General features: G+C 43.5%; 1 long non-coding RNA gene and 1 pseudogene across 1 annotated transcript; one reads left to right on the top strand and one right to left on the bottom strand.

The window, feature by feature from the left end:
- Positions 1-3,370: 3,370 nt before the first annotated feature.
- Positions 3,371-5,178, bottom strand: LOC103560049 (tumor protein D55 pseudogene; annotated as a pseudogene).
- Positions 5,179-5,215: 37 nt separating this feature from the next.
- Positions 5,216-9,849, top strand: LOC139081303 (uncharacterized). Its single transcript, XR_011536411.1, has 3 exons — positions 5,216-5,335; positions 5,607-5,750; positions 9,542-9,849. It is a non-coding gene; the product is annotated as an uncharacterized lncRNA (long non-coding RNA).
- Positions 9,850-11,597: the final 1,748 nt, after the last annotated feature.

The following is an 11,597-nucleotide window of genomic DNA, read 5'->3' as shown; positions in this document are numbered from 1 at the left end:
CTAAGCATGATGCGAAGCCAAGCCAATTAGGAAGAAATCAGTTTCATCAGGACTTTTTGTAAAGTGTTCACAGCCCCTGGTAAATAGCTATACTGGGCCTCGAGTTTTGCGGTGCCTGCATGGGTGTTTGTTATGTTATCGTTTATTTTTTCCCCCATATGAATATAAGCCCCATGAATGCAAGGATGTTTCTGTCTGTTTTGCTCACTGCTGCATCTTTAGCACCTAAACTGTGCCTGGCACATAGTAGGTGCTCAATATTTGTAGAGTAAGCAAGTAAACTCTTTCATAATTAAAAAAACAGCAATGTGTTAGGAGTAGAGTTTCCTCCTCTTCCCTGGTCATGGTGCCAGTGTTTCCCTAGTTTGCCCAGTGTTTCCCAAGACTGCCCCTTGACCTATAACTTTCCTAGTGGGGATAAATGATTTCTGTCATCTTACAAACCCAAGTGACTCTTCTGGCATGAGACTTAAGGGTTTCTGTGGTGGTGAAGTTTTGGCATCATGGCCCAGCTCACATTCACTTCTTTGGAATTGTGTCCTGCCCTCAGTTCAAGCTAGGGAGTGAGTCTGAGTGGTCACATGGCAACTCTCTGCACGTCTGCTCTGGTCTCCTTTCAGCGGATCACCTTCTGTGCTTGGATATGTTCCAAATACAACAAAAAACCCCCACATCTATATGACTGTACAGACCAGTTACCATCTGACTGAGTCTTTTTATCTCTTAGTTCTAATGTTCCAGAAAGAAAATTTGGATGAGCCAAGTCTATGAATTGTTGCTTTCAGTTAGGTACAATTCTTCTTCCCCAATTAGTTGCAAGTTACTGGGAGGGGGAGAGAAAGAAGAGGAGAGTCTCCTTGGAGAGGTAACACTGTGCTGGATGCATCAGTTTTGATGCCGTGGGTCTGAGGCCAGGTAGCCAGGATTGGGGTACAGGTGACTAAAACCTTCAACTTCCAGAAGAACTTACTTCTCTTCTTGGCTTCAGTTATTTGGGTGGTAATATAGATACCCAGGGAATGAACTTGTAAATTACTTGGTGAACTGTCAGGAATTGCCAGACATCTTTGACTATCTTAGGGACCTGCTTAGTAATTTCTGAGAGATGGCCAAGTGGCATGATAATGTCTTTATACTAGCTGGCCAAGGTGCATCATCAGGAAAGCATTCTTCCCTTTGTCACTTGCCTTATGTGAATGAGGCTCTAGACACTGGAAGTTGTGGCATCATTTAGCCTTCCACCAACAGACCTGGCCAGCAGAAGTGGAACATGGTCTCAGATGGTGACTGCATTGAGGCCCCAGTAGTTTTTATAGAGTGGCATTCATTTTTTACCCTTACATTGGAGTTCATGGGAAAGAACTGAAATTCCATGGCCTAGCTGCAACTGACCTCATCCCCTAGCTGAATCAACAAATGGCATCATTGTCCCCTTGACTGGTAGGGCCATCAAGAACATTGCCTAACACTATCAGAAGACCTACACAGTTCTGGGTCAGTGGTCACTGCTCACCTCTCTGCAATCCACGCAAGCCATCAGAGTAGGTATGTGATATAGTTTCTCTCAAATCTGGAGCTTAGAAGTAAAATAGCCTCCAGAAGTTGCTGGTGCATTTCTCTGGGTGTGATGCTAGGGATGTGCTGGGAAATGTATGATGGCAATTACAGGGGCTTGGTACTCTCCTCCCATCCTTGCCAGCTGCATGGGGAGTGTGAGAGCCAGAACTTTCAACCCTTGTCTTTAGTTTCCACCACATCCCCTTCACTCATATGGGCAATGGAAGACCAAGAAAACTGAGAGCCTCAGTTTTTGTTCCAATATATCCCCTAACTTGTGGTTGTCAAGGGATGAGCCAGACCCAGGGATGGGGTATCTTTGAGGGTTCACATATTTCAGGAACTATTGGAAATTGCATCCTGCAATGGCCAAGTTAAAATTAAATAGGCTGAAGTTAGGCTACAAAATCCAAATAAGGCTAGATGAGCAGAGCTGACCAAATTATGAAGACAGACCACAGAATGAGGGGAAGCAATGTATGGGAAGGGTAGAAGCATGTGGAAGAAAGGAAATCTGGAGGAAACCTTTGATCCAGAGTCCACATTCTTGTGGAGGTATTTTATTTGGTGTCCATGGCTATTGATGCAGCTGTGCTGGAATCCAACAAAATAGCCAAAGCAAAATGGATGTGCAGGTCCAGCATAGTTAGTATCAAGTCTTTCCAATTCTACATCCTTATCAACTCTCAAATCTTTCCATCCCTCTCTCCCATGCAGTTGTTTCCTAATTCTCGGAGATTCCTCCTCTTAAACACTTCTCCATCTACTTCTATGGTGGCCAGAGTGACCTACCTAAAGCACAGATTTGAGTTAAGTACCTTCAGTGCTTCCTCATTTCCTACAGGATTAAATACTAATGTTTGAGATAGCATATAAGTTCTTCCTGACTTAAGTACCTTCAATGCCTCCCTATATCCTACAGGATACAATAGTAATGTCTGAGATAGCATGTAAGACTCGATGATCTTGGCCCAGTTTATTTCTCCAACCTCATCTCTCACCACTTCCCCCCTCTCTCTAGCCACAATGACATTGGTATTTCCTGGAACATGCCCTTCTACTACATTCCTTCATGACTTAGTTCCTCTGGATACTGTCTGGAATGGTCTACTCTTATCTGTCTGGCAAATTCCTGCCAGTCCTCTAAGACTTTCTGCCTGAGTTCTTTTCTGACTTATCAAGGTAGAGTTGAACACCCTTCTTCACAGACTTCCTCGACTTTAGTACCTACTGCAGTGAATTGTAATGATTTGAAAATCTGTTCTAGGGAGCACGGACCATGTCTAATTAATTTTCATTCCTTCAGAGCCTGGCACAGTGCCTGACACATAGTAGGGTCTCAAACTGTCTTTGAATAGGGAAGTAAAATGCTTCGTTTAAAAGGAGAAGGAACTTGTAAACCAGTTCATGTTGTTGATAATCTCTTAGATCTAAGATTTGATGTCTGAAGTATGTGATATTGATTCCTTCATTGGTTCAACAAGTATTTATTGAACATCTACCCTAAGCCAGGCATGGGAATACAATGATGAACAAAAATAGATATGTTCTTTACTGCTCTTGGGGAGTTGAGGATTTATTGGAGGAAACTGTTACTGCATTTGTTTGAAGTATTAAATGAAATAGAACATATTCTGGGTTAGCCATGATGTCAGTCTGAGATCTTTCCTAACACAAGGCTTTCTGCGGTATGGGGTCAAAGCCTTTGCCTGTTGGACTACTTGGCCTTTATGCATGCTGCAAGTTTGTCTCTAGTTCTTCAGTATAGAAAACCATTGTGGTTGATAACAAATTAAAAAACAAACACATAAAATAGTTGAACATCTTGTTTTAATCCAAGCAAAACTGTCTTGAGAAATCCGTAGAGGGTTGGAATACATCAGTGACTTTACAGTGTACCACGTACTTTTGCATTTATAGTGGTATTTGGTTTTGCTCATGTTGCTTAAGAGGTTTACCTTTCTTGAACTTGGCTGTGCTGTTTTCCTTCCAGCCCCTCAGCTGGAGGGGGTAACTAACTAGGAATTGCTGCAGAACAGAAAAGCAATATTCTTCCTTTTGTGGCACGCTGCTGTGGCAGAGACACGCTGCCACAAGGGTTACACTTCAAAACCCTCTTTTTGATATATACAAAGATTATAAACAAAGCACAAGGCAAAGCAGAGTTGCAATTTCAGCTTGAGTCCAAAGTAGCTCATTTCCTAAATCGAAGCTACAGTTACTCTGTTTAATTAGGAACTTTAAAATAAATCAAGTTTTAAAAAAGTTACAGGATTATGTAACAATTAGTCTACTAATATTCCCCCCTTTTCTGAGGTCTCAAGAGAAAAACAAGTTTTCTCGATCATCTTTTTACAATAAAAATCGTAGGCCAGGTGCAGCTTTCAAGGTTCCTTCTGAGATTTAGGGAAAGAAGGAAATGGGAAAGGATAAAATTACACATTATTTCATATCTTTTCCCAGTTCTAAACAGAAACCTACTTCATCCTTCCGACAGATTAGTTTTCCAAAAAAGAGTTTGGGCTTTGCCTAAGATCCCTCTGGAGCCATTGTCCTGTCCATGTAAATGCAACCCCAGGAAGATTAGGATAGTGATACATTTCATCTATAAATTTCAGTGTAAAATAGCTGGATGCAAAGCGTTGCGTTCTCTATCTCAATGGCAGCCACTATCTATCTACAAATGGGCATTGCTTTTCTCAAAACTGGACTCTGTCCATATCCCGAATTAACTTTACAATTGTAGTTTGGCTCCTTGTCTTTGGCGGGCAGAATTGCAGCTGTGATGAGGGGAGTTCTTGCACTGGTTAGGTGGCCAGGCAAGGTTACCAAGGGGCTCACTCCAGCTTCAGAAAGGGCAGCAGGTCATCCGCACTCCCTGGAACAGGATCAGCTCCACTTCCAGAAAGCGGATCGTTCCCAGTCTCAGAAACTGGGAGCAGATCATCCCCACTTCCCGCTCAAGAAGGAAGGCAGTCACCGCCAAGCTCTCTGCCCCCTGGGCCTCTGGACTTGACTGTCCCCAACAGACCTTCAGAGGATCTGAATGTGGCCGACTTCTTCATGTCTGCAAGCTTCCCGCAGATGGCAGAGCCCACGGCGAACAGGGCAGCTGTCGTCTTTTGTTTCACGTGGGCGTTGGAGACCTGAACCTTGCGCCAGCTCTTGGGCAGATGCTGCCTCAGCCCCACCAAGGCCTCGAGGCCCAGCTTCCTCTTGAGCTCCACGCAGCGTCTCTCTCTGGCTGCCAGCGTGTGGCACAGGGCGACAATTTCCACCTCCAATTCAGCGAACTCGGATATGGGCTCCCTTTGCGCGGCCTCTGTGAGCCTCTGGCTGGGCAGTTGGGTGGAATTCCTAAGCGGGCTTAGAGGTCTCTGTCATGGCTCCGGGCATGGACTGAGAAAAAAGATGTTCCTTAAGAGTCTAGGGCCGATTCTTGGTGCGGAGAGTGGAACTGGTGGCCAGTGGAGAAATAATCTTGACCAGCAGAGGCGACATCGAGGCCTGTGGGATCAGACTCTCGCCAGCGGGTGGGACTCTAGGCGGGAGGGACCCGCGTCTCTGCCGGAGGAGAGGACACCCAGGCGGTGGGAGGCCGTCGCCGCCCACGAGGCCCACTTCCGGTGTGTGTGCGGTGGGGGGGGGGGGGGGCGGGGTCGGCCAGGTAGGGGTCGCGGCGCGGGACTTCTGGGGGAAAGGCGGCCGCAGGCGGAACCAGCTCTGCCCAGGCCGCTCGCGCTGGGAGCCCGGTTTGGCTCTCATGGCGACCTGTGAGGTAGGCGGTGCTGTGGTTATTATCAGAGAGAGAGGTTTCTTCCCTCCTGTCACAGCGGGTGACAGGTCCCCGCCTTCAAGCCCTGTCCGACTCCCCTTAGGACCTCCTTCTGCCACAAAGGCCATTCCAAACCCTTGAAAATCCTTTGAACCTTTTGTACTAAGAGAAGTTTACAAACAAGCCCAATACGTGAAATAAAGGAGAACTGCGCCAAAGTGGGGCAGGGAGCCCAGGAGGTCTGGCCTCTACCGTCCCCGTTTTCCCTTCCCAGGTTCCCGCAGGGGCCTCAGAAACTCCTGGCCCCTCTCGCATAGTGGGCTTGAGCGCTGCTCAGAACTCCTGCCTCCAGTGGAGACTGATGCTCCGGCCCGAAGCATCCACAGCGCCAGGGACTGGGGAGAGCAGAGCCCAGAAAGTGAGTCTGACCAGTCACAACTGGCATTTTTGGGGGGAGAGGGAGGGAGAGAATGAGTAAATCTATAATAGTTGTGTCAAATTTATGCTTAATAAAAGCAAAGACTATTGTGAGAATTTAGGAGAGAAGGAATAAGATGTGCAAATGTATGGAACATGGATTTTCAATATTGTGGTTGGATTTTCTTTCTTTCCAAGCATCCACTCACATTTCTGAAAGCATGTCTGCCCACCTACATGGTTATCAGTTGTGGGAGGTGGTCTGCACAGTAAAGTTGAAGCAGTTAGAGTCTGTCAGGATGTCAACCCCCCATATCCCCTATTTCTACTCAGAGCTTGTAATTGAAACAGTGGAAGAATCAGGACTTCAATCCAGTGAGGGCAGGTGGTCAGGTATCACTTAGCTGCTTGTCTGGCTGCGCATTCTCAGGGAATAGCCTTGAGGAAGTTCTAGATTCCAGTGATTTTGTCAGACATGCTGGTAGTTCTTGCAAGCGTGATCTTGTGGAACGTGATAGATCCTCAGCAAATTTCAGCAGTTTGCCATACTCATGTCGCTGCAGTGAAGCATCTAGCTGGGCATCCAAACCAGCTTCAGCCCTCCTTTGGGTTTATCTTCAGTGACCCTTTCACGTAACTCAGTAGTGTCTATTATTGCCTTGCCCTGAAGCATGTGCCTCCCTAGATTGAAAAAATGAGAATTGTTCTTGTTGGAAACATGAAGGCTAATGAGGGATTTGGCTATGTATATAAAGGCCTGAAAAGGGCAGCAAGGACTGCCTAAAACCTATGTTGTTCCAGAGAGTGGACTTTTTCTCCATTGCCTGCAGAAACACTAGTGGTTTCAGGAATGTTCTGACTGTGAACCAGAAATCCTCTTTCAAAACTGAAGATGAAGGATAAAGAAGCCCCTGAATTAATAAGCCAAACAACGCAGAATGCATATTGTCCGTTCAAAGTTCAGATTCCAAGTGCCCAGATTTGAACTTGCGCTTGATTATCCTTCTCTGAATTGTTTCGGCCACCAACCTCACTATCTGTTTTCTTGTTTCTATGTTTCATTGTTAAGCTTTGATTCCCTTTGGTAGACTAATGACTTCCCTCATAGCAAAACTGACCTCACTTCTCTCAGCAACTTTGTTTCCAGATCCCAAATCAAAACATGGCCTCTGGAAGGGGCCCTAGGAGCTAGGAATGTTCTGACCTCCTGAGTAGACCTGCACACATCAGTAACACACTGGAACAACGCATTTTGTTAGGCTTTGCATAACCACATAAAAACAACACATGTTTTGAAAACATAGATCTATCAAGTAAAATTTCACTGAAGTTACAGCGATTCTAACCAGCTGTTTGACAATACTATCCTCTTAAGGTATAAAATACCAAACTGTTGCCCCATGGTTCTACAATTTCACGTCTTTAGATTACACAATGAAATAATCTGTATTACATAGAAAGGCTCATAAAACTGTTCATCTGAAACTGAAAGGCTTTTGATGTTATTTGGGCACTAAAAGTAGCCACAATATTTGATTCAGTAACCTATGAAGAAAGAATTTGGGAATTATTTTTGATCCTACAATGGTTTGCTGTCTTTGTTTCCAAGGAAGACACTATTGACCCATTTTTAGTAAAGAATGAACTTTGAGATATTTCTCTAGGAAAGGTGATGGATATATACGAATCCTCTGTAAACGTAAAGGTAAATGGTACAGCAAACGGATGTTTTTTTCTTCATGTTCAGAAGCCTGTATATTATGTTTTATGAATAGATTATTGAAATTTCAATATAAAAGCAAAACCATACCCTTCGCCTGGTCCGGATTGTTTGGGGATGGAAGAAGTGAGATTGTAGTAATTGATACTGCATCTAGAAATGTTTAGGGACTTGTAGCAGTGCCAGCAGGTTTAACCATTTGACTTCTTTTGTTATAAAAGATCAATATGGAGCCTCCTGATTGCATTGACTTGTAAAGTAGTCCACCTTGGTGGTTCAGATTGCTTCTAAAGACCTGGCAACTCACCCTGCAGTCTGGTCATTTGCACTGCTAGATCTAACCATAGCGAGTTTTCTAGAGCTTTATTTCTATTACTACAGAACTACTACCATGAACATTTTGTTCATTTTAGCTGAATGCCAGGAGAAGTGTTTAACTATTTAATTGAGCCTGAAAATAAGGCATATCGTTGAAACCCTCATCCAGTCAGAATGTTTCACAAGTATGAGGGGAAAATTGGTAGTTGGGCTTTTCTTGTGGAAGCTCAGAATATTGTGTCTGATTTCAGTTTACGAGTTATTTTCACTGCCATCGCACATCATAGCCCAGCTCCATCAATAATATATGCAGTGAGTCACCACCCCATAGATATTCTCCAGCATGAACTGGAGTATTTGCTGCAGTTTACAGCTGCAAACGGTATTCCTAGCAATCGCCATATTTCGGTAGTTGAGTTGATATTCATTTAGGACCAGGATGACATTTCCTTTCAGCAGCCCTCCTACGTGGACTAATTAGCTTTTAAGAAAATAGTTCAGGGCCAGCCCCATGGCCGAGTGGTTAAGTTCATGCGCTCTACTTTGGTGGCCCAGGATTTCGCTGGTTCGGATCCTGGGCGCAGACACGGCACTACTCATCAGGCCACGCTGAAGCGGCGTCCCACATGCCACAACTAGAAGGACTGACAACTAAAATATACAGCTATATACTGGGGGGATTTGGGGAGAAAAAGGAAAAAAAAGAAAGATTGGGAACAGTTGTTAGCTCAGGTGCCAATCTTTAAAAAAAAAAAAGAAAATAGGTACATTACAGAATAGAATTTTCCTCTCTGAAGCCCAAACTTATTATCAGGATATTAAATTTGAGCTTGTTACTCACTGCTATTCATTCTCTTCTGTGGTATGTATAATCGTGGCAAGAGTCCCTGGGCGGACCAAATTAAAATTCAGAATCTGGTTGACTCTGGAGAACCAGCATCCTCCTCCTGCCAAGTGTCCATCTGTGTGAGTTGATATGTATGGGATGAAGGGGCTTGTTAAGAGGAGTTTTGTGCACAGATCCTCAGAGGCAGAATAGGAATGACAGGGAGATGGACGGGTGGAGAGAAGGGAAAGGAAAATGATCAAAAGATGAAGGAACATCCCTAGATTAAAAATGAAGATTCTTCTTGTTGGAAACTTGAAGACTGTAGATATAAAGGCCTACAGAGGGTAGCAAGGGCTCCTTAAACACTGTATGTTTTTCCAGAGAATGGACTTATACTTCAATGCTTAAAGAAACGCTAATGGCTCCAGAATTTCTCCTACACTCTGAACCAGAAACTGCCCTCTCAATGCTGAAGATGAAGGGCAGAGAAGCCCATGAACTAAGCTAAATGAAGGGCAATATGGGCAGACTTTGGGGGAATTTCACACTGGAAGTTGTCCTTACTCCCTTTTCTCATTTGGATGAGGAAAGTGGGGGGAACAGATTCTCCCTTCCCAGAAGTTCTGACCTTTGTTTTCTTTTTACATATTGGTGGATAGCATGTTGAAGATAAGTCCTAGGGGCAACAGTGGGGAGTCATCTAAGAGAAGAAAGTGGGCCAAGCTGGCGCGTGAGCCAGAAAAGCCTTGGTCAGTAACAGGCTGATGGATGAGGGTCGTCTGTGCTCTGCCAAGGAACCGAGGGCTTGGTGTATTTCTCTAGTCCAGATCTAGAAATTTGGAGGATGCCTTAAAAGGGAGCAGGGGGTTGTAAAAAAGACAAGATTGACACTTGCCTCACATTTATCACCTTTCTTCCCAACCAGCACATTTCCTGAATTACAGCAATTCCAACAAAGACATAGACTGCTGCTAAAATGTCTGCAAGGGACCCAGATTACTTAACCCTTAACTCAGCAGGAAGATTTAGCAAGAAATTACATCTGGATGATGCTCAGATTTTAAGTACCAGGAGATACACTGGGCAAAGAGAGGACATCTACAGAAAGGACAGAGCTGAAGCAAATGGAAGGGCTGGCCCTGAGCATAGAGGACTCCCAGAAGTCACTGGGGAGACGTGGGGAGGGGGGCTGAAGTCTTGAAGCTTTGGTACTCAGGGTTTAGAACCAGCAAAATGTGGGGCCCAAGCAGTTTGACTTACTTGTATCCACAGGCTTCAGAGGCTTGGGGGCGATCAGGCTATTAATAGAAAACTCATGATCTTTTAAGGTTATGACCATCATGGTGGCTTTGCTAAGGCCTGGCCTCTGCTCCCTAGTTGCTTACCTATTCTTGTCTTAAAACTGTCATGTCTGCTATGGCAGCAGCATAATTACTTTATTTCCTCGATTCTGGGGCACAGTCAAGTCTAAGACATATCTTTGTTTTAATAAGATGTTTTTAGGAGGTAAAACCTCCTATATTAAATCGTGCATTGATTAGAAGATGCAATCCCAATTGTAGAAACATTACAATGCCACAAAATGTGCATCTTAGAATTGAAGAAATACAGTAGTAATGCAGCTACGAACACTAATGCCTCTGCCCGATTCTTCTGCTGGAATTCAGAATGGACCTTGATGGTACTGGTTCCTCTTCCCTTTCTGAAAGAAAGGACAGAAGGGAAATTAGCACTTATTAAATATCTGCTATAATAATAAAAATAAGGGAGACCTCTAATATCTGTTAACTGCTTATTATGTGCCAGGAATTGTTCTAAGTGCTTTCACATATGTTATTTCATTTAATTCTGATAATAATCTTGAGAGGTAGGTTTTAGGAATACAGTTAATATCTGTGAGACTCAGTTTCTCCATCTTTGCAGATCAAAGAACCAAGGTGCACAGAGAATAACTTGTCTGAGGTAACATAGTTTATTTTGGGATATTAATCGATAAACCTAGGGCTGCTTAGGTTTAAAAAAAAAACTCATTGTTTAACTTTTTCTTGTCTTTCTTAAAATTCTGACATAGTTCATGCATATAAAAGTATGTATTCTATATGTACCTTTAAAAAATTATAAATAGGGCTGGCCCAGTGGCGCAGTGGTTAAGTGTGCATGTTCTGCTTCGGAGGCCCGGGGTTCACCGGTTCAGATCTCGGGTGTGGACATGGCACCGCTTGGCATGCCATGCTGTGGTAGGCAACCCACATATAAAGTAGAGGAAGATGGGCACAGATGTTAGCTCAGGGCCAGGCTTCCTCAGCAAAATGAGGAGGATTGGCAGCAGTTAGCTCAGGGCTAATTTTCCTAAAAAAAAAAATTATAAATATAAGTAACTATGTACTCACTACTCAACTAAGAAAGAGTTTTATGTTCCCAGTATTTTTGGAGCTCACTGCATGTGCTTCTTGTTCTCTTTCCTTACCCTCAGTTGACCTCTACTCCAAACTTTGGGGTGATCATTCCTTTTTTTCCTGATAAGTTTTTACCAACTGTGTATGTACCTATAAATAATATATTATTTAGTTTTGCCTGTTTTTTACCTTTATTTCTTCATTTTTACTAAGGTATAATTGACATATAACATTATATTAGTTTCAGGTGTACAACATAATGATTTGATGATCACCATAAGTCTAGTTAACATGGCACCATTTTGGAACTTTATATAAATGGAATCATACCTTCTGTATTCTTCTGTGGCTTGCCCATTGATTTTAGATTCTTCCATGTTGATGGTGTTGCTATAGTTTATTCATTTTCACTGCTGTATAGTAGTCCATGGTATGCATATAGCACAACATATGAATACATTTCATCTATGTAAATTGTTTACTGAGACATTGAGTGACTTGAAGGTCACTTTCTTTGCCGTATCACCCCTGGCTTCAGGCCTGTCTGAAGTCTATTCGTCCATATACAGTTAATGTTTTTTTGTG

The sequence above is a fragment of the Equus przewalskii genome, unplaced genomic scaffold, assembly GCF_037783145.1.
Source record: "Equus przewalskii isolate Varuska unplaced genomic scaffold, EquPr2 contig_4043, whole genome shotgun sequence".
In the NCBI taxonomy this organism is placed as follows: Eukaryota; Metazoa; Chordata; class Mammalia; order Perissodactyla; family Equidae; genus Equus; species Equus przewalskii.
The sequence above is the reverse complement of the archived record's forward strand: the minus strand, read 5'-3'. Positions and strand labels throughout refer to the sequence as shown.